The following is a 21,598-nucleotide window of genomic DNA, read 5'->3' as shown; positions in this document are numbered from 1 at the left end:
TTTTTATAATTTTTTTATAATTATAATAATTATAGTTATTATATAAAGATAAAAACAATGTATTTGAAAATAAATTAAATTTAGTATATTAATTTTTTTAAACACTATAATATTATTGTGACAATATTGTAGAAATATATTTTTTCTGAATATTCTTCATAAGATTGCATACTGCGAATTGCTAAAAAAATTTATTATAATCAATATAAAGTTAATATTATATAAGTTTTTCAGAATTGTGCTGTTAAAATTATGAACAAAATTCTTCAGTTCTTAACCTACTGAAACTGAAGTATATGATTAATTTTTCTTTATTTTTTTTTTCATCCAATTATTTTGACAATTGTTACCACAGACATAATAATACGATTCAATGCTATTTGTATTTCTTATTCTAACACCTTAAGTTATTTACGTTCAGTCAAAGAAATGATAATATTACATAACTATCCAATTTAAAGAACCACAATGACTGTTTTCAGATTCTTATACTGTTATGTACATTTATAAAATCTGATTTATGAAAATATATAATTTTATATTATAATATAAATTATATTAAAATATGAAAATTTTTAACAAATTGTTATTTGTAACGGAAATTTAATTTGATACTAATTTTTTATGAATATTTCGAGTATTTTATAATCTTAAGTGTTCGAAATTTATATATTTTTAAAAGTATATAAGAAGGAATATTTATTCGAATCTATATGTTGAACATTTCTATCAATATTTAATGTATAAAAATTAACAAATACTAAAAAAATACTTATATATATTGATTTTAACAATATTTGTTTTAAATATTCATTCAATCAAATCTTAATTAAATTCCTCTAACAATTTGATTTATGTATAAAAATCTTAGTATATAAAATAATATAATTTCAATCTAAATAAAATGTTTTACTATATACATAATTATCAATTCAATTTAAGTTATTTCAATTTCTGAAGCTTGATCAAATAAATAGTGTATTAGTCTTGCTTTATATATTATAATAATTTTAAAGCAAATTTAGTATAATTTAATTAAGGTTTGAATGTGTTAACTAAACTTATTTAGGTAAACAACGAGTTTCTTTGGAGAGGAAAAGATATATTGTATTGTTACAAAATTCTATATTTCTATAACATATCAAAAGATAGTTTCATTTCGATTTATTCTTAAATTATTTAATTATATTTTATGCTTATTCAGTAAGGGTATTTGCGAGATGATTATTACGTAATTATAATAATATTAATTCTTTAAGTATTTCAGTTTTCGTCACAGATATTTCATTTTTAAAAACTAACCAGATGTGCTCAAATCAATTTGCACTTGTACAAGCTTGAAATTTTCCAAATTTATTGTACTAAAATTTGGAACAGCAACAAAGTTTGTATTAATAACCAAAGATTTAGTAATAAAATTTTACAATAAATGAAACAAAATTAATATTTTAGAAATATTTTATTAAATAATGAAAAAGCAATATGATAATACCTATAAATAAGCGATTATTAGAAGTAGAAAAATACTAAAATTAACAATACCAATGTTTTGAAGCATTGATTATTTTTTCCATTGATCACCATCATTCATCAATCAAGAAAGTATTTGTGTAGCTGCAATACTATTATTTAGCTACAGTACTAGGTTTGGTTCCTTTCCAAATAATAAAAAAATAAGTATTCTATTCTTTTTCAAAATTTAGTAATAAGGCTTAAACCAAGTTGTTATAACTTATAAGTTAAAGTTCTGATGTAAATAATATACTTTTTTTTGTAATTTCTATTAATATATATTATAATATTAATATTTTAATTACTGAAGTATGGTAATTAATTATCAAAAGTCTTATTTAAGTATTCTTATAAATTTCCTTATAGATGAATTATTTATCCTTTTATTTCATAACTTTTTTCTAAATGAGAAGCATTGATATATTTAAATGATTGCACATATATTTTATTTATTAGTGACCAATTAAAAGAGAAACAATATAAATATATTTAATATATTGGAGATCAAGAAACTATTGACAAAAAAGATTTCTATTTATAGACTATTTATATAATCTATTTTTTCAGAATTTATTTATAAAATTACTAATGGATTTAGATAAATATATAGATAAGATTTAGATAATATAGATAAGATTATATACATAAATAGAATGCATGAGCTTAGTTCTCCTAAGTCGCCTATTTGTGATGGTAATATCTCGAAGTAAGAATAAATGAAACTATTCTTTACTACGATTTAAAGGATGCATCGATTAACGCACTGTTTTCTGGGAAATGCTAAAAATCGAATTTATAACAATTTTTATTAAACGGTCTATTTTTATGTGAAATAAATATAAAAAAATTATTTTTCCTCCAAAGAAATATAATAGTATAAAATATAAGTTTATATAACATGAAAAATATGATTAATTTTTTTCTTTTCAAATATGAATGTAATAAAAATAATTAATTTCTAAAATTATATAATATAATAAATATAAACATTTTATATTATTTTAAATAAATATTTTAAATGACAGCATTGATACATGGGTGGCTAAGAAATAATTATACTGTCAGTCATAATATTATAATTCAGCTACAACAAGAAATTATAATCCTACGGAACATATACAAAGAAGTATCAAGAAAAAAAATTGATAACCTTACTCAATGAACAAAATCTTGTTTTTAATTCATTTATTTTAATATCTTTCATACTAAATATTATTCATATTTTTACGTAATAAGCATTAGATTATTTTAAATAATCGTAAATATTTTTTATATTGAATCAAATATTCAAATTTGAAATAGCTAAAAAATTATTTCTTATTTTTATAATTTATTTAGAGGCTAAAGTTTATTTTATCCTAGCACTTTCTTGGTTGTTACAATGTGAATGAAAAATCGTGTGCACTGATAAAAGATTTATAAAACCTTTATAAATTTAATTTTAAATTATATAAAATTGTATATTAAGAAAAAAACAAAACGATTAAAAAAATTCCCTGTTGATTTAAACATGAACGAATTATAATACATAGTGCAGATATAACTCTACTCTATCTCTAATACTTTTTAATATTAGATTTAACAATTACAAATATATTTTTAAAAAGAAAAAGATTTTATTTATTTTTTAATATTATGTAAGAATTTTCATACTGGTAAAATAGATTAATTTAGAGTTAATACGCATTAGAAACAATGATATTAAGATAAGTAAAACGATGCTTAAGTTAATGAAATATTAAGCCGATGTTCATCAATATGAAAATAAACTGTAAAATTCCATATTAGATTTTAATAGTGAAAACATACAAATTAATTATAACTTAGTTGCAAATAGATTTTTCAAAATATTACAGTAAATATGCTACAGTAGAGGAACTATCTCAAAGGAGTAGATTATAAGTTTGACAATAGTCTTACACTTATTGATACAAGAATCTCTAAGCTATCGCATCATATGTTAGAAGTGAATCTGAATTAGTCACAAGATTTGGGAAGTACATTCTTATCAATAATTGCAATAAATTTATATATAATTTTATTATCGTACAAAATATACTTATGCGAATTACAATAATATATAAAAGAAAACTGAACTATCAGAGGAATACAAATGAAAATTGGTCGAGTGAATTTTCGGGAAGAGTTTCCAACCAATGTTGTTGTTATTTTTGAGAATTACACTTAGGAATAGTAAGTAATATAATTAAATGGGAAAAATTCAATAATATATTACAAATGAATCATATATTACATAATTATTTGTTTATTTTAATAAAGAAATACTGATAGATTTTCGAATTAGCAAATAAATAATATTACTATATTAACTGTAGCTATAACTAAACTGTGTTTTATTTTACTTTATCAATTTTCTCTAACAAAAAGTTTTAAAAGTTGAGTTCTTGAGTTATTTTAATTATTTGAAAAGAAAATATTCGTATTTCAAGCTCTCTAAATTTGTTAGTGGTATAAATGATAATAAATATTATTAATTTAGTTAATATATTCAACAAATAAAAATAATACTTTAAGGGAAGTACATTAAATAGAAAACATAATTTTATATGAAATCATTTTAAACATATAAATTTAATACAATTCAATGTTATCATTTCTTATCTAAGCTTTACTATTTATCTGTAGATGGGTTAACTCTTTTTGTATATTTTTGCTATTAATTATTTGAATAAACGAATTCACAATAAATTTACTCGACTTGACGTAAATTTATATAATTTAATTTAATTTTTTTTAATTATTTCTAACTATCTATTATTAATAAAAAAATTAAATAAAGTCGCGTATCAATAATCTATGAGTAAATAATATAGAATAATTAGTTATATATAATAGGTTATAAACATAGAGAAAATCTTAGAAAACATAAAAAATAAAAATTTGTTTATATTTAAAAGCTAATTTTAAACACTTATCCTATTAAAATATTACTAATAATAAAGAATTAAAAATATTTTTTAGTAATTGTCATATAAAAATAATTGAATATTTAGTCTTCTATATATTTATATTATATACATTGTTTAAAATAAATAATATGCATAAATAAGTCGGAAAAAATTAAAAAGATTTAAAAAATATACTATTTTCTAAATATGAACAGTTCTATAATAAAATAGAAAAACAGTAGAAATCAGAAAAACTATGAATCCATCAGTACGTATATAAAAGATAGGGTTGAATTCATGGTATTATAGAGGGGAATTTGATATCGAAAAGCATAAAAGATACTTAACTCGAAACTTACTAAAAATACTACTCGAAATTTACTAAAAATTTAATCTATTAATGTAAAATTGAAACAAACAACGCAGATATTCATATGTATTATATTACTATATATATTATTTATTTTATGCTTTATTTATCAAGATTTTTAAATCACATTGGAAAATTTATAAATTTTTTATTTTATTTCCGTTATTTTCTTTTAGTTTAAAAATAAAATTTACTAAAATTAAAACAAAAACAAAGATTTTATTATATTTAATAATATTTTCTTCATGCATATATATTTTTTCTGAAATAAAATTTGAGTATGCTTTGTTAAAATTCTATATAAATAACTTCTTACAGAAAAGCAAATTTAACAACACAGGATATTCCTTGAAAACTTTAATAAATTTAATTCATGTATTATGCTAATTGTCAAAATGATTGTGACAAAAAATATATTTGGATACAACAGTATCAAAGTGAAACATAAATTGCAATTTTTAAACTATAAAGTCAATAAATACCATATTTTATATATTAATTAATAATCCCAATATCAATCTATGTAAATAAACAGAGTTATTTTTTATTGCATCATATTAATGCAATACACTTCTTATAATTATACATAGCTCCTTACTTGTTATTCTTATAATATAATTAGCAAGATATAGTATTATTTTGCTTAATGCTATAATTATGATTGGTGTCTTACCGATCGCTTTTTTCATGTGTTTATTAGCATTACGCTTTTTACATGTTTGTAAGTGCTTAGTCTTTGCTTTCATCTATATGCTTTCTATCTATAGTATGTAGAATCTGTAGAATTTTTTTTTTTTTTGTTAAAAATATGATTTGGATAGTTTTTGTTATTAATTAGAAATTAAAATATTATACTAGTATACTAATATATTACACAGTATCGTATCACACAATATGAGTCTCAAGTACAAGCATTGAAATTTTATATAATAATAGTACTTGTTGTATAATATAAAAGATATATATGTATATATATAAATATTACTGATTTAATATCCACCAGACAATGAGACCAATTTTATTGCTACACAAATTTACATAGTAATACTCTTTACTGTAATTGTTCAGGATTGAAGCTCCCAACAAAAAATAAGAATTTATTGTTTGTTAAAATACGATTCCGATACATTACATTTAGAATAAGGTGCAATATTTGAAATATACGTTACGAAAAATCCACTGGAAATTTAGCCGCGCACTTTGTCCGCGTAGCAACAAAAGAAGCTTCTCGAATTTATCAAAGCTTGCTTCCAGAGAATTCACTAGAGCCTCCAAGAATTTATAACACCAAATGTACGCAATCGTATTTAAGAAGCAACGAATGGAGAAGAAAAACAGTCTTGTTGAATTACTCAAGTGAAACTAGTGCCAGTCATATCTGTGAAAGTCAAACTCGTCTAAGGGATTCCGTGCAATGTATATTTATTGTATATATAGATCATTTTATTATTATTATTGTTAGCCAGCTATCGGTGCGTCCTTCGCAACGTGATGCTAGTCAGACCGCATTGAGGACGACGACATAGACTGGCATCTCCAGCATATTACTTACACTTCTCGTAACCCCCGTCGATTTCTCGTGACCGTTCGCAGCCCACGTCTACTTTATCAGTGAAGCCTGTGCAACTTGATTCTTATCAAAACGCTAAAGAGGACGCCGATACTGATTAGTAGACCCCGGCCTATTTCTCATTAGCAGTGTGAGACATTGCCGGTCATGCCACAACAAATTAGTCCTGATCAAACCACAAAAGAGGGCGACAACAATTCGTAATAATCCCCACTACCGTCACGAGCCGAATATCACTCAGTTCAATTATAGCGTCGAGTCAAACGCCGAATTAGTCGCGATCCGAATCTCGCTCAGTACGATTCGAGCGTCGACTCAAGCTTATAAGCATCCGTGAACCGAATAATGCCCAGTATAATTCGAGCGTCGAGAGTCAACTCACACGACACATAACTGTCGAACAAGAAAGACTACGTTAATTTATAAGCTAGAATCCGTAATCAGTACTCCCGAGTTACCTTACGAAGCTTGCACCCCGAGACGATGTTCCGACTTAATATCAGCTGCCTAGTTACTACAATCAACAATTCTCACTATAATTAACAACACCAATATTAATGTAACAACTACTTAAATAAAGGTCACTAAAACCAATTGTGTTTACTCTGAGTTGATCATTAGCCTTTCACTCATCCCCTCCCCATCGCCATTAAACCGGCGGTACGGTCTAATCTAACCACCATGATCTGCGATCATTCTGGTTGCTGGAATTCCAAACAGTAATGTTACTATTTTTCTTATTTTTTATCAATATTATTGCTACCATTAATTTTCACTATCAGTGACAAAACTCAATTATAAATATAACATATAGTTATATGTATTCTAATCTTTGCTAATGTATTCATTGGTAAACCCCCTTACATTCAGCCGCAGATATTTGTGTTTCAGTTGTTATTTAAGGATATATTAGGGGAATTTCAATCTTCATAAATGTGAGGTGAATAAATATAGAGCTAATAATGAAATAACAATACAATCAAAGATGCAACTGCATATCAGCGCAGGCTTGTTATTCTCCCAATTCGATACCCGCTTGAATATTTTTTATTAATCGTATTATAGATACGTAACATGTATGCATAAATAAAAGCTATGTTTATTCCATAATAATAAACATCTCGGCGATTACATAAGCTTACATTAATTTAAATATTTTATTTTATAGCAATCTTTTCATACACTAAAAATGTATATATTTTAAACTAAAAATTTCGACAAATACCTTGTCTGGATTAGTTTAACATTAATTTTTCTAATAAATACGAAAATATCTACTTCTAATAAAAACTTATTATTTATAAAATATTTATTTTTAAACTTCTATAAATTAATTGTATAAAATATAATGTTAACTATTATTTATTTTAGAATTTTTGAAACTAAAAACTAAAAATATTACTAAAAATATGAATATAATATTGAAAATAAAAAAGGTTCAGAAATAAGACATCATTATAATATATAAATGTAAAGAATATTCAGAAATAAGCTATCATTGTAATATATAAATGTAAAGAATGTCAGAAGTAAGTACAAAATATACAACGATCTTGATACTTACTCTTTTCTATTCAATATTGAAACTTCTACAGTACATTTAGAAGACCAGGATATTTTTTTTAATTTATATTATTTTGATTTATTTAATTTGATTCTTTATTCTAGTTTAAAGATGGAACCATTTTTTTACATATAAAACTATAATCACAGCTATTTCATAGATATTTATATCATTAAAAATAACATATTTTCTCTAATTACATGAAAATGAAAATTATAAATATTAAATAAGATACCAAAAACTATATACAAAAGCATATAGAAAATGGCAAGATCTTTAATATTTTAATGTCTACTCCTGCCATGCAAAATAAACGATGAGCTTATTACAAAATCATAAAATAAAGTAATTAATCCTTTTGATCTACTGTATATTATATATCGTACTATAAACAGTATTCATATATTAAGTATGTTTCATTATTAAATACTATTTTTTTAATGTTATTGATATCAATTATACAGTTTTTAAGTAACAAAACCCTCTCTATAATTAAATTTGTTAATAATCGTGTATAATTATAAAAACTCTTTTATATTCTACATCATATCAAAAATGATAAAAAAACTGATTTTTAAATAATTGAAAATGCTTCATACATTTTTTTTTAATTCATTAACTATTTAAATCGATTATATCCTTATTTTAATCGCTATTTACCAACTATGTATTAATTTTCCTCTAAAATAAAATAAATAATTCATTACAGATTTATAATATTTATATATTTTATACAAATAAATGTATTCTAATTATTGATTATCCCTTTTTAAAAAAAAGTTACAAATTTGAATTATATGAAATGTATTTCAATTATATTTATTCTTATAAATATTAGTTGTATAAATTTTATGTACATAACAAAATAAGTAAACTTTATTTATGTAATTCAATATTAATAATAATTTTTTGAAAGTGTTTAATTAATAGGTAAAATCAGCCATCGGTAGTAATTTATATATAAATTTTAATTTACAATTTATTCATTCATTACACTGTATACTATTAATGCTTCAAAATGTATTGCTGTCAACAACAAAAAAATATTAATATATAAATATTATAGCTATATTTGTTTACATATTTCCGTGTTATCTGGTTTCACGTTTTTTTTCATATTAAGTAAATTAAAAATTTTAGTTTTTATTTTCTTATACGCACAATCCTTATATCCTATTTAATATAAAAAATATATCATTCAACCTACATCAGTAAATTAAATATTTATCATTGTTAATAATATAATTTATCATATAATAAAATCTCATCTCATATATCTATCTTCCTCATATAATAATATCAATAAAATTTATTCAAGTAATACGCTCATGTATAATGTAATGGGTATATTTAACGTATAATTATTAATCAAATTTTGTATTTTATACATCGCACGAGAGTAAAGAAAATATAAAAGAAACTAAATATTTTAAACATAAATACAGATCTTTATTTTTATAAATTATATATTTAAGAATTTTACCAAAAATTTATTGTTTTATTGTTCATTTATAAATTATGTAATTGCGGAATATTGGTGTAAACATAATAGATATATATAGTATGTAATGAATTACGGCCGATTGCATTATTGTAAAGAATATATATAGAATTTTATTTTATTTTATCATTTTATTTTATGCATAAAAATTTAAATATTAAAAAAAATGTTTTATTCAATTATTAATACACTATCTATTTCTTTATTAAAGTTGTAACTGCCTCTATACACTGATTCTATTTGTAAACGTTATAATATTATTAATATAGAATCATTTACGGTTTAATCAATGTTTTTCTCTGAACAAATATACTCGGATTACAAATTATTATTTTCACTAGATATTGCAAATCTTATGTGTTTTAAGTATATTTATTTATCTGAGAGTTATTTTGCAATAAAATTTTTCGTTAACTGATTATAATATTATTATATAATATTATTATTATTATTATATACCATATTTAATTTATTTTATCATTTTCTTCTAAATTATATTATGTCATTGTGATTTCTTGCTCCGTATTTTTATTGAAATATTAAAAATTATTATATTAACATTAATTTACTTAATATATTAAATTTAATTTATATAAAATAATGCATATATTTTTAAAAATAATTCATATACTTATTACTGTCCTTATTATATAATTTAATAATCATAACTACATAATTATCTGCAATAAAACAATAAACATTAATAATACTTAGATTTAAGTAATATATTTCATTAAAATTCATGATTAAGGTGTGAGATTATTATTTTCATTTTGAATCTTTAAACAGATTGTATATGTTATTAAAATATCATTAATAATGTACTGAATTCTCAAAAATATAAAAATGTACTGAATATGTTTTCATTTAAGATAAATATGTCAATTTGACTTCGAAATGTACTCATCTATGATAAATTTAAAGCAAAACAACCAAAAAACATATATATAAAATAAATCTATATACATCAACAAGAAATTTAAAAAAGTTTACCTATTAAAAAATGTTTATTAAAATAAAAATGAAATTTTCAGTTGTCATTACTTGCAGTTATTATTATTTGAAGAGTTTCAATTTAATATATAAAAAAAATAATATTAATTTTTAGAACGAAATATCACAACTTTCATAACTCTTGATTGCATAGTATACTCTAGTGAATTAGAAAAAAAATTCTAAAAACATCATATTCTTGTTTTTATCCATTACCAAATTTCATAATTTTTCTTTTTCTTTTGAAAATTTTTCGACCATTTTAATATAAGTAATGCTTTTTAGAAATAGTAACAAATATAAATGAAAAAACAATTTTAATATTGCATAGTAATATTACAGATAGTAGTATTATATATTTTTTACAAGTAGACGGTATTATTACATATTTCTTATCCTTTCGTAAAACTTTGATAATATTAGTATATTAAATTGACGTAAACACTTTCAAAAGAACAAAACAATTAATTTTATTATATTCATATTTTTTATTATAATTATAATATTATTTATGATGTTTAACATAGAGTACATAACACATAATAATAATTTAAGATTAATATAGAATGGTTAGTAATCATATTAATTTTTTTTAATTTTTGAATAACACATAGAAATATAATATATTTGCATATAAATGACTGCATGGATTAATGTAAAAAATAATCACATAATAGAATTAAAATGTGTGTTTGTAACTAGGATGCTTTCTTAGATAATTGATTTATTTTATACATAAGATATAATTTTGTTGTTAAACAGAAGCTATCTGTTAAAAATATATATTATAAAATTATATATTATAATCCTTTATGTAAATAAAAAATAACTAAAATTAAATAGTTAAAAAAATATCTTTTATCTGACAAAAAAACCTATAAGTTAAATATATTGTGCGCGTCGCTAATCTATTATTTATCTATGACTTCTTTAAATTGTCTATATTTACCTAAAGTACTTATCAATTATACTTATATCTTATTTAATCTATATTTATCTAAATAATCAATAAGATGTATTTATATTTTATTTAATATATACTTATACTTAATATATCTAAATTATTTATTACTTAGCTATAGATATAGGATATATCAATACGGAAAGGAAAAGTAAAGTATTTTAATGAAATTATCAAAATATAAAAGATCATTAAACTTAATTACATTAATAAATTAATATTATTGTTGTAAAAAATAATTCTTTCAATAATATAATTGAAAGAATACGCTAGAATTTATCATAACCAATTAATTAAATGCTAAAAATAAATTACATATCTCATTAATATTTAAAGGTAACTCTCACAGAAAAATAAGATGGGACATTTTCAAAATTTACGGATCATAAGAAGTAGTTAATGATACAAACGTCAATAATTTCTTATATTTATAATTTTAAGTTTATTTGCATACTTACTCTTTTCTTTCATCATTACTTTTTGTGCTTAATTCTGCTTATATTTATCGTAGATATGATGTTTACATAACTTATGTAAAATTATTATAAATGAATATTGCGTTGAATGAATATATTATTAAAATTTATGAATTAAAAAATAATACTACATTTGTAATAAGAGCAAATAAAAAATCCATCTGGCATTTCATCAGTAACTGGAATAACGGAATATGAAAGTAACGGATAGAAATAAAAAAAACTGTAAAAAGAACACAAATATATACACTTTAGCAACAAATAATAAGATGGTTCCAACTTCTTGTTAGACTAATAATAACTAATAAACTACTAATAATAATTTAGTATTGCCAAATGCGTAAATAAGAAAAATATATTAATGTTTTTAAAAAATGCAATAGAAAAACATTAAATATGAAGAATGATAATACGGCTTAGCTGTTATCTTAAAGAAAATAGAATTGTTTGATTCTTATAAAAGTACACTATTATAAGAAGGTAAAATTACCAAATATTTTTTTAAATAATAATGAAAATGACGAAAAAATTACGATTTGGCATGAAATTATATGGTAAAACATGTATATGAGTAAAAACGATAGATATAGTTATATATTCTAAAGCCTAACTAATAATGATTTAAGGTAAATGAGACGGGTAAGATACATCTTTAATCATATGGAAAATATATGAGACTATAATATGAATGTACTTAATTATAAATATTAAAAAATTAAAAATAGTTAATATAATATGAATGTAGTTAATTATAAAATAAATGATCAAATTATTTATAGTTATTATGTACCAATTAGTATGGCATGAGAAAGTTTATTGATGAACAGTAATTTGCAATACTTATGCAACAGAGATCGAACTTTTTTTTTATGTAGATTAATAGTATTTTAAATACTATTGCATATACTTGCATAATATATTTACAATATTTTTGTTAAAAAATAATCAATATAATTTAAATCTTGACTAATTAAAAAACGTGTTGAAACATTATTTCTATTTCATTATTAATTAATATAACATGTGTATTATAGATGCAACTATTCATTTTATCAAGTAATACATTCGGAATTTTTAAGAAAGTATGTTTTAAGATATAATTAATTCCGAAATTAAAAAGCCAGATTTATTTATTATCATATTATGTAAGTCTAAGAGCTTATAGAGTATTTCTTAAAATGCGCAATGCGTGCCTCGGAAAAAATCTTTCTCATTTAATAGTTAGGATAAAAACTTGTTCTTTTGCATACGATCAATAAAATTTTATAATCCTTCATCGTGTTATCCATTATTAAAAAAAAATAGAAAAAATTTTAAAATGAATTACGTATAATTGAATTGAAAACTATGACTTAAAAAGTCTAAATTAATGTAGAGCACAAATAAATAAGTCACAAGTGAACATATTATATGGCAATTAATAAAAAGGATGTCTTTAAAAAATAGTGTTTAATTATAACCCTTTACAAAATTAATCTTTTTAACTCAGTGAAATAAAAGAATATCTTGTGAGATGTAAACAGATTGAAAGAACTAACTACTTCAAGAACTAGAGACTAAAGAGAAATTCATAAAAATAGAGTTATGAAAAGTAGTAGAACTAATAACCTTGGCGAAACAAATAATCTAAATTAAATTGTTATCCATTCTTGAAAATGTATTGAAGATTTAATTTTCAGCATACTCTAATTGAATTAAAGTTATATTATATATATAAACACGAAGATTAAAATCTGATTTAAAGAAAAGTTAATGTAATCAAGTTTATTTATGAACATACTACGACTTCTCAATTATATTTAAAATGAATTTTATAATAAAAGATGATTTTTTAAAACTTGGATAATAATATTGAGAGGTAACCGTCCTATATCAGTTTAATACATTGAAGATCTCCAATATATTTCATCGTATACACCTTTGAAATAATAATTTTTTTAGTACATTATAAACTAAACAAAGAAATAGCAAGATTAGAAAAAATAACATAAATCAACGAATAGTAGTTTCTACGGCTACTATTTTGTATGATCATAATTATATTGAGATGTTCAGATATGGTTATTATAGTCGACGATTAAAATTATGGCATTCTTCTAAAGTAATGCATAGAATACATATTTCAGAAAAAAATATATAAAATAAATAAAGCATCAATATTTGAAACCAATATTTTTTAAATTCTTATTTTACATAAAGTAATCATTCATTCCCTATAAATATAGATAAAAGTAGTTTTATAGTTCTAAGAATATATATAAATATATATTGCATGTATAAATATAAATCCATACATAATATATACAATCATGTATCAACATATATTAATTTTATTTATATAATTAATTTTCTTAAGCAGTAATCGATATTTTCCATTATAAGTGAGTTCCCTTGTTCAGCTTAAGTTGTACACGTATGATCTTCTGTATATACAAACAGAGTAGATATATATTTAGAAAACTACATATTTACTGCATATTAAATCATAAATAATCTTCGATTACATTGTAAGGTTCTTTATCTCAGTAACACCGCAAAACACCAAAATATACCAAATATAAATATACAAAATATGTATACTAATTATATATATATATATATAAATTCTACCTTGTGTTCGTAAATTAATATTAATTTATCTCTAATCTCAGAATAAAGTCTGATTTATATTATAACCCTTATATGAACTACCATTACATCAAGTAAAAATTTTATTTTAATTATTTAGAATTGTAGGTTAACTCTGATTGCAAGTTTTGATTAATTTGTAAATAGAAAAAGCACTGAATTTACTCTATAATTATACATAACATTGTCATAATAATTATTTTAAATTAGTTTAAAATCACAATACATAAATTATAAAATCTAATAATATTTTGAAGAAAGCAATGACTATATAGTAAACAAATATTCATAAATAAATTTTTATTTCAAAACTTTAAAAAAAGGATTAAATTTATATTTAAATTTCTTTAGAAATATATAATCCGGAGAATTTTAATATTACATAAAAATTTATGTTATAAATAATATAATGGGCTCCTATACCAATTTTTAATTGTCTTATACATAAAGATTATTTCTTCATAAGTAAATAATATATAGAATGTATCAAACATTTTCTTTAGGGTGTGTACCGAAAAATTTAATAGAGCCTCTTACATCTTTATCACAACCCAGACAGAAATTTTTCCCTATATTTCGATTCACTTTGCTTTTGTTTTCATATCTACTATATTCTAATATATTTTATTTACTATTATTTACTTAATAATTTAATTTGACCCATTCAATTTAACTTCTTTATAACATATATTTTTTCTTATGTACTTAAATTATTCTAATTAATTAATAAGATTTCAAATAATAAAACCGAAAATGCAAATGTAGAGGATGAAATTGAACAACTTTAGATTAATGGTTTAAAGTTTTCATATATATATATATATATATATATATATATATATATATTTAAATTAATGTTATACAAATAAATATTAACTGTTTAATTAAAAATAAATATAATTTACTAATAATATTTAACATATTCTGATGAATAGGTCCAATATTTAACTTATAACTACAAAATAATTAGTACATTCTTAATATTTTTTTATATCATATTAATATTATATTACATTAATATTTTTAATAAATATTTTTTAAAATTACTATCAATTTTTGTTATTCAAGAATATAAACAATAAATAAAATAATGTAAATGTTTTAACTAAATTGGAAAAGTATTATTTTATCGAAACGAGTAAATGAATTAAAAACACAAGGAGTAACATTGTATAAAAGTTTATAATTGTTGTTTGTAGATGTTTCCCGCTAATTATTCATGAATAATATTAGCTTATATTAAAACAAAATAATAATTGAAATAAAATTAATATTTTATATTTTCTTATACAATTTATGTATTGATATATTTCGAAATCCTTAAATATAAATTTCTGTGGCATTGACATTTTTACACAATTTCGAATTTAATTAAACTAAAACTAAAACTTTTAATAAGCACTTTTGATTATTAAATTTATTAACATTTATATAAAAATTAGATATAACAAGTATTGGTTGATATTTCATATTAAACCGTAATTAATTTAATCTACATTTTTTTATTGTGGTTATATATTGAGGGTATCCCGTTACTATATTAATTAGATATTTAGCATAAAAATAATATTATTTAATTTGTACTTAATTAGTATTGAATAGATGTAAATTATTTGACATATGCTATTATTACAGCTGACGATTATTATATTAATATTCATCAAATAAATGAAAATGGCTTATTTAATTGTATTTTAATAAGTTTAATGTAAGAAAAATTTGAAACAAAATAAAAAATATATTCAAATTATATATTTTTTGTACTCGAAATTAAAGAATTATTGTCAGAAAATACCTAAACTCATCAAAATTAATTATTTTTACAACTATTTTAGTATATGGTAATTCGTAAAATTTTTAACAATTTTTTTTAAAATTTAAATATTATAATTGAAATAATGAATCGTAGAAAAAGTGTCACCGTGTATTATTCAGATAGTAATCAATAGGTACTGCATGTTTTAGTAACAAAATGTATTTCATGCTTTTCTTATACTTAACATAACTAGCACATCCTTGAATTCACCTCTCCATAAAATGTACATGTTTATGAATACTGATTTCCAAAGAAATGAATAAGTTACTATATTTTAGCTTAAAATTGAATTAATAAGATTTATTTAACTTGCTACATAAAATTTTTTTAAATATAGAAGAAAAATATATTATTTAGTAAATAATTAAATTACTAATTTAATTATAATTTATGTTTATAGTATGTAATGTTGATATTATTTAAAATTCTTAAATTTATTATAAATTGTGTAATATTTACTATTTTAAAACCTTTGATATTCTAGTATTACTCCAAAAAATATATTTTAGAATAGAGGAATTCAACAATTTAAACATAAACTATAAATTTTTAAGTTAGAGACAAACAAGTAGAAGTAATTGAATTATAAAATGTATTACTCTATAACATATTTATTTCCTTCAAACTATCTAATTATAGATATTTTATCTGAATAATAAGATAAATATTTATATAATGAAAATGAAAATATACCCTTAAAAATACAGAATGTACATTTATTAAATATATTAAAATATGTATAAATGAATAACTGAAGAGATATGTAAGATTTTCAGAATGAAGACACTAAATAAAAATTCTATTTTATTTATTTAAGAAGTATATTCCTACAACTGAATGTGTGTGTGTGTGTATGTGTGTGTGTACACGCGTTCACGTACGTAAAGTTATTATAATATTTATAGTTGGAAATTTTGTAATATTCTAATTGGGTAGTATTCAATTACCGACGTTCTTGAAACGCTTTTCTAGAAGTGTATATAATTTATGGCATGTGCTATCAATTTTTTTTAATTATACAATATTGACCTATAATATTCATATGCGCAAAAATCCACTTAAAATAAAAGCAAACAGATGACTAAAAACTAAGAATAAAAAATCTCATAAAATAATTCCATAAGTTTTAGTATTAGTAGACCATCTGGTATGTTAGGTAATTTTTCTAATATGCACAATATTTAACGTTAAAAATATAGAACGTAAGTATAACATTGCAAAGTATTGCAATGAAATATATTTCATTAATATATTTTCAGTTTTCGCTAAAAGAACTATACTTATAAAATAAAATGAGCAAAGGAAATTTTATTCTGAACTTAGTTATGTATTCAACAATTATTAACTCAACTATAGCAAAAAGGTTATTTTAACTAATATTGTTTTTAAAATTTTTATTAAATATATCAGATTTAATTTTTACCTTTATAACAATTAAAACGAAACGAAACAACAGTAATATGTTAATTATCTATTATCGATTTATATTCAGTAAATTAGATGCTACACTGAATATTGAGATAAATATACTGAGAAGTCAATAATAAAAATTTTTTAATGCAAAGAGAGCCACATTAGACTGGAATCAATCTTATATATAATGGTCAGAAAAGAATTTAATGGATTTTAATGTAATTGTTTATTATTACATCGATAACATTATCCTTTGAAATTTTCTAATAGACAAAAACATTGCATTGAATTAATTTTATTATTTTTAGTTAAACAAGGCTACTTGAAACTGATTAAATTCTCTAACAATTTTAGGAAATGATTTAATAAGGTAGTATAAAATTGACAGCTATTTTAACTTGAGAATCTATGTTGCCGTCTTCAGAAGTATTATATTTCACTTAGAGAATCGAAGAAAAAAGTAGGTCGAGGAAGCCGGACAAAACAAACCAAATAAATATCATGTTCTTTTGTAGTAATTGATTATAAAATGTGAATATGCCCATACAGAGTATACTAGAAGGAATTTAATTCTTTGTAACATTCGAATAATTTATAAAGTTTTGCAGAATGTATAAGTAGCAGCAATGAATTTTTAAAAGTAATTGATTAAAAATAAAAATAATTAATAATTGATTATAAATAAAAAATATATCTTTCATTATAAAATTGTTGCAATTGTGATATGAATTCAATAATTCTATTAAAATAACAACTTTTTTACACTAATAAGGTATTATTAAAAAATTCCATTCGATTTGAAATATAGTATAAAATGTTATAGAATATTGTGTAATATAGATATGTGTATACATAGACACATATACAGTATTCAAATTGTTATGAAAAAAGTACTAGTTAATTTTATGTTCTGTATAATTAATATTCTATATTTTAAACTGAAATTTTAATTTGAACTGAATATAATATAATAATTAATAATAATTTACTACGTATGTAATAATAATGTAATAATACTTATATTTATTTATAATAATTATTTATAAGGTAAAATATTTATACTTACTTTGAAATACTGTCGAAAATGCAATACATAAAAAATGTATGAATGTATTAAAAATTAATCTATTCAAAAACTTTATTAATAACAGTACTCAATTTTTTTATCGGAGATTTTATAATAAATTATGCAATATATTTTAGTGAAAAATACTAAATCCATTTTCAAAAAAATTTGTTCATCACAATCGACTACAAAATCTTTGACATACAATAGAATTTAAAATTTATTTAATAAAATACTTAAATATATATATTTAAAATGTATAGTATCATATAATTTAATCATCGTGAATACAATTTTTAATAGTTTTGCGGTTTATGTAACTCTTAAAAACATAACAATTCTAAAAATTCTTTTTAATTTAAAAAATATTTTGCAAAATTAAGTTTATGGATTTCTTACCTTAATTAAAAATTAACGAAGGAAGACTTTTAAAACATTTTCAAATATTTTATTATAAATACTTTATTATATATCATAATTAGTTACAAAATTCGTAAATATTATTTTTATTCGTAAATTTAAAATACAAGACAAAGCTATTAAAATCAATATTATTTTTTATATTATTTTATATTATTTAAATATTACTATTTAAATAAAAAATATTTTAATATTAAAAGTTATTTAATATGAAATGTATTTAAATACTATAAAATTTATAACCAATTCATGTATGAATATTTAAAAAAAAATATCCTGAAATATCTTTTGTTTTTTGAAGTATACATACATATTTCAATTTAATAAATATAGTTTGTTATTCTAAATTTTTTTGTTTATATTATATTAGATAATTTACTAAGTGTATTTCTTATTCCGATAAGGAAATAAATTAATTATGCACAATTTTAAATACTTTCTTTATACAATATTTATCGTACCTTTTCTATGTTATAAATATAATCGAATTCAAATTAATGAATATTTAGAACATTTTTTAAAAATAATTATAAGGACGGATGGTATGGCCTCAAATAATATAATAAAAATAATTAAGAAATAGCTTTGTAAAAATATATGAATTTCATCTATTAGTATTTAAAACTATTTATAAAAATAGGTAAATTATTTATTTAACAAACTTGTACATTTATAATGATTAAAATATTGCATTTAATAAATGAATGATTCAAAATAATTTTTTTTTTTAATATGAAAAATTATAAATAGATAAAACTTTCTAAATATTTTAATTACTATATTTATATACAATTATCATACATAAATTTTACTTTTATTGTAGTATTTAAAAATAACATGAAATATGAATAGATTTAATTAAATTTAATTTTATATTATTATCGATTACTTTTCATATTACTATTTATGCAAATATAACGATTCAAGTGATGTATAAAATTTAGCATATTACGGTGAAATAAATAGAACATAATATATTTAATTGAAATATAACAACTGATTTAATATTATTGTTATAAATAAAAAATAAAATATAAATTAGTGCTTATTAAAAATTCACTCATATAGTTTGCAGTATATAATATGGAGTGACTTTGTGTGGATATACAGACTTGCAAAATTTAAGTATGTCATAAAAAGTCGATTACTTACTGTGCAAGACTTGAAATCTATATTGTTGGGAACTCACAAAAACTCTTAGCAAAATCACTCCGGTTATTAAAGCTCACAAAAAGTACGGTTGTTCTCAAAGCAAGAATGTAAAATATGAAAAAAATTAATAACAGAAAAAAATTCTTTTCTTCTTTTTCTCTTCAGTTTCAAAAATTCTCTTCAGTTATCTATTCTGCTAGACTCAGTTACTTCGAAGATTATTGACCTGGATCATTAAAGTTTAAAAAAATTACTGTCTAAACTTTCGCGTAGGGTCTTCAAGACTAAACCTTCAAATGTCGAAACATTATGCGTAGTTATGTTGGAAGCTGATAAGACGAAACCACTTTAACTAGTAGTTTATTCCGCAATCGGTCAGACAAAATTGTTTATCTTTATGCAATACTATTCGAAGTGGAATTAAAGAAACGGCAATTGCAGTAGCTCTAGTTTCTGTGATGATACATATGAACAAAATGACGGAACTGTTTGCACTGAGCGCGAACGAAGTGCATAGAAAAGCCACACTTTCAGGACTCTTAATAATAGTACGGGGGTTGGCCACTGTCTGAAAACTCGAAAGTGGGGTATCGTAACCCAGTTGCCAACTTATCTCACTGCACGGAGCCACCTGCCGATTGAATACTAGTTCGCTTTTGGACAATTGCGGCAATCCTGAATTCGGTTACAAACTTCGAACAACAAACAAACTACAAACTACCTGATTGTTATAATATAGTTATATAATATTTGCTACAATGAAAGTATTGTGTAAAATAAATCAAATCATTAAATATTTTGCATAGAAATTAATTATTGAATATACATCTTCTTAGACTTTTACAGCATTTAAATAATTTTAATGTATATTTAAAAAATCATGTAAATATTTATAATGAAAGATTTCAAAATAACTAATAAATATAAATGAAGTCAAACATAATAATGCACTCGTTTAGGTATAATTTGAAAAGACTTATTTTTGAGTTGTTTAGAGTCAAACATATAAGAATAAGAGCATTCATAGAATATGCACAAGTACGTGCTTGTTAAGAGATTATACTGATTCTGGCCAAAATTATGCTAGTTTAACGCCTAATATAAAATTAGATCGTATTAGAAAATAAAGAAAAACCTTTAATTATTTTATATTACCTTTAATATACTCAACAAATATGCACATGCATATATTACATAAAATATCGTAATATAGTTCAACTACGGTTCCAATTAAATAAACAAATTTT

General features: G+C 21.2%; 1 protein-coding gene across 1 annotated transcript in view; it reads right to left on the bottom strand.

Moving 5' to 3' along the window:
- LOC105366552 (uncharacterized) overlaps nt 1–20,876 on the bottom strand; it is a 41,785-nt gene extending 20,909 nt beyond the window's left edge. Inside the window, exon 1 of the mRNA XM_011505044.1 lies at nt 20,352–20,876. The gene's annotated coding sequence lies outside the window, so the exon portion shown is untranslated. The remainder of the gene's footprint in view (nt 1–20,351) is intronic.
- Nucleotides 20,877–21,598: the final 722 nt, after the last annotated feature.

This window comes from Ceratosolen solmsi, unplaced genomic scaffold (assembly GCF_000503995.2).
Source record: "Ceratosolen solmsi marchali unplaced genomic scaffold, CerSol_1.0 scaffold49, whole genome shotgun sequence".
Lineage (NCBI taxonomy): Eukaryota > Metazoa > Arthropoda > Insecta > Hymenoptera > Agaonidae > Ceratosolen > Ceratosolen solmsi.
This window is presented reverse-complemented; position numbering and strand designations above follow the sequence as displayed.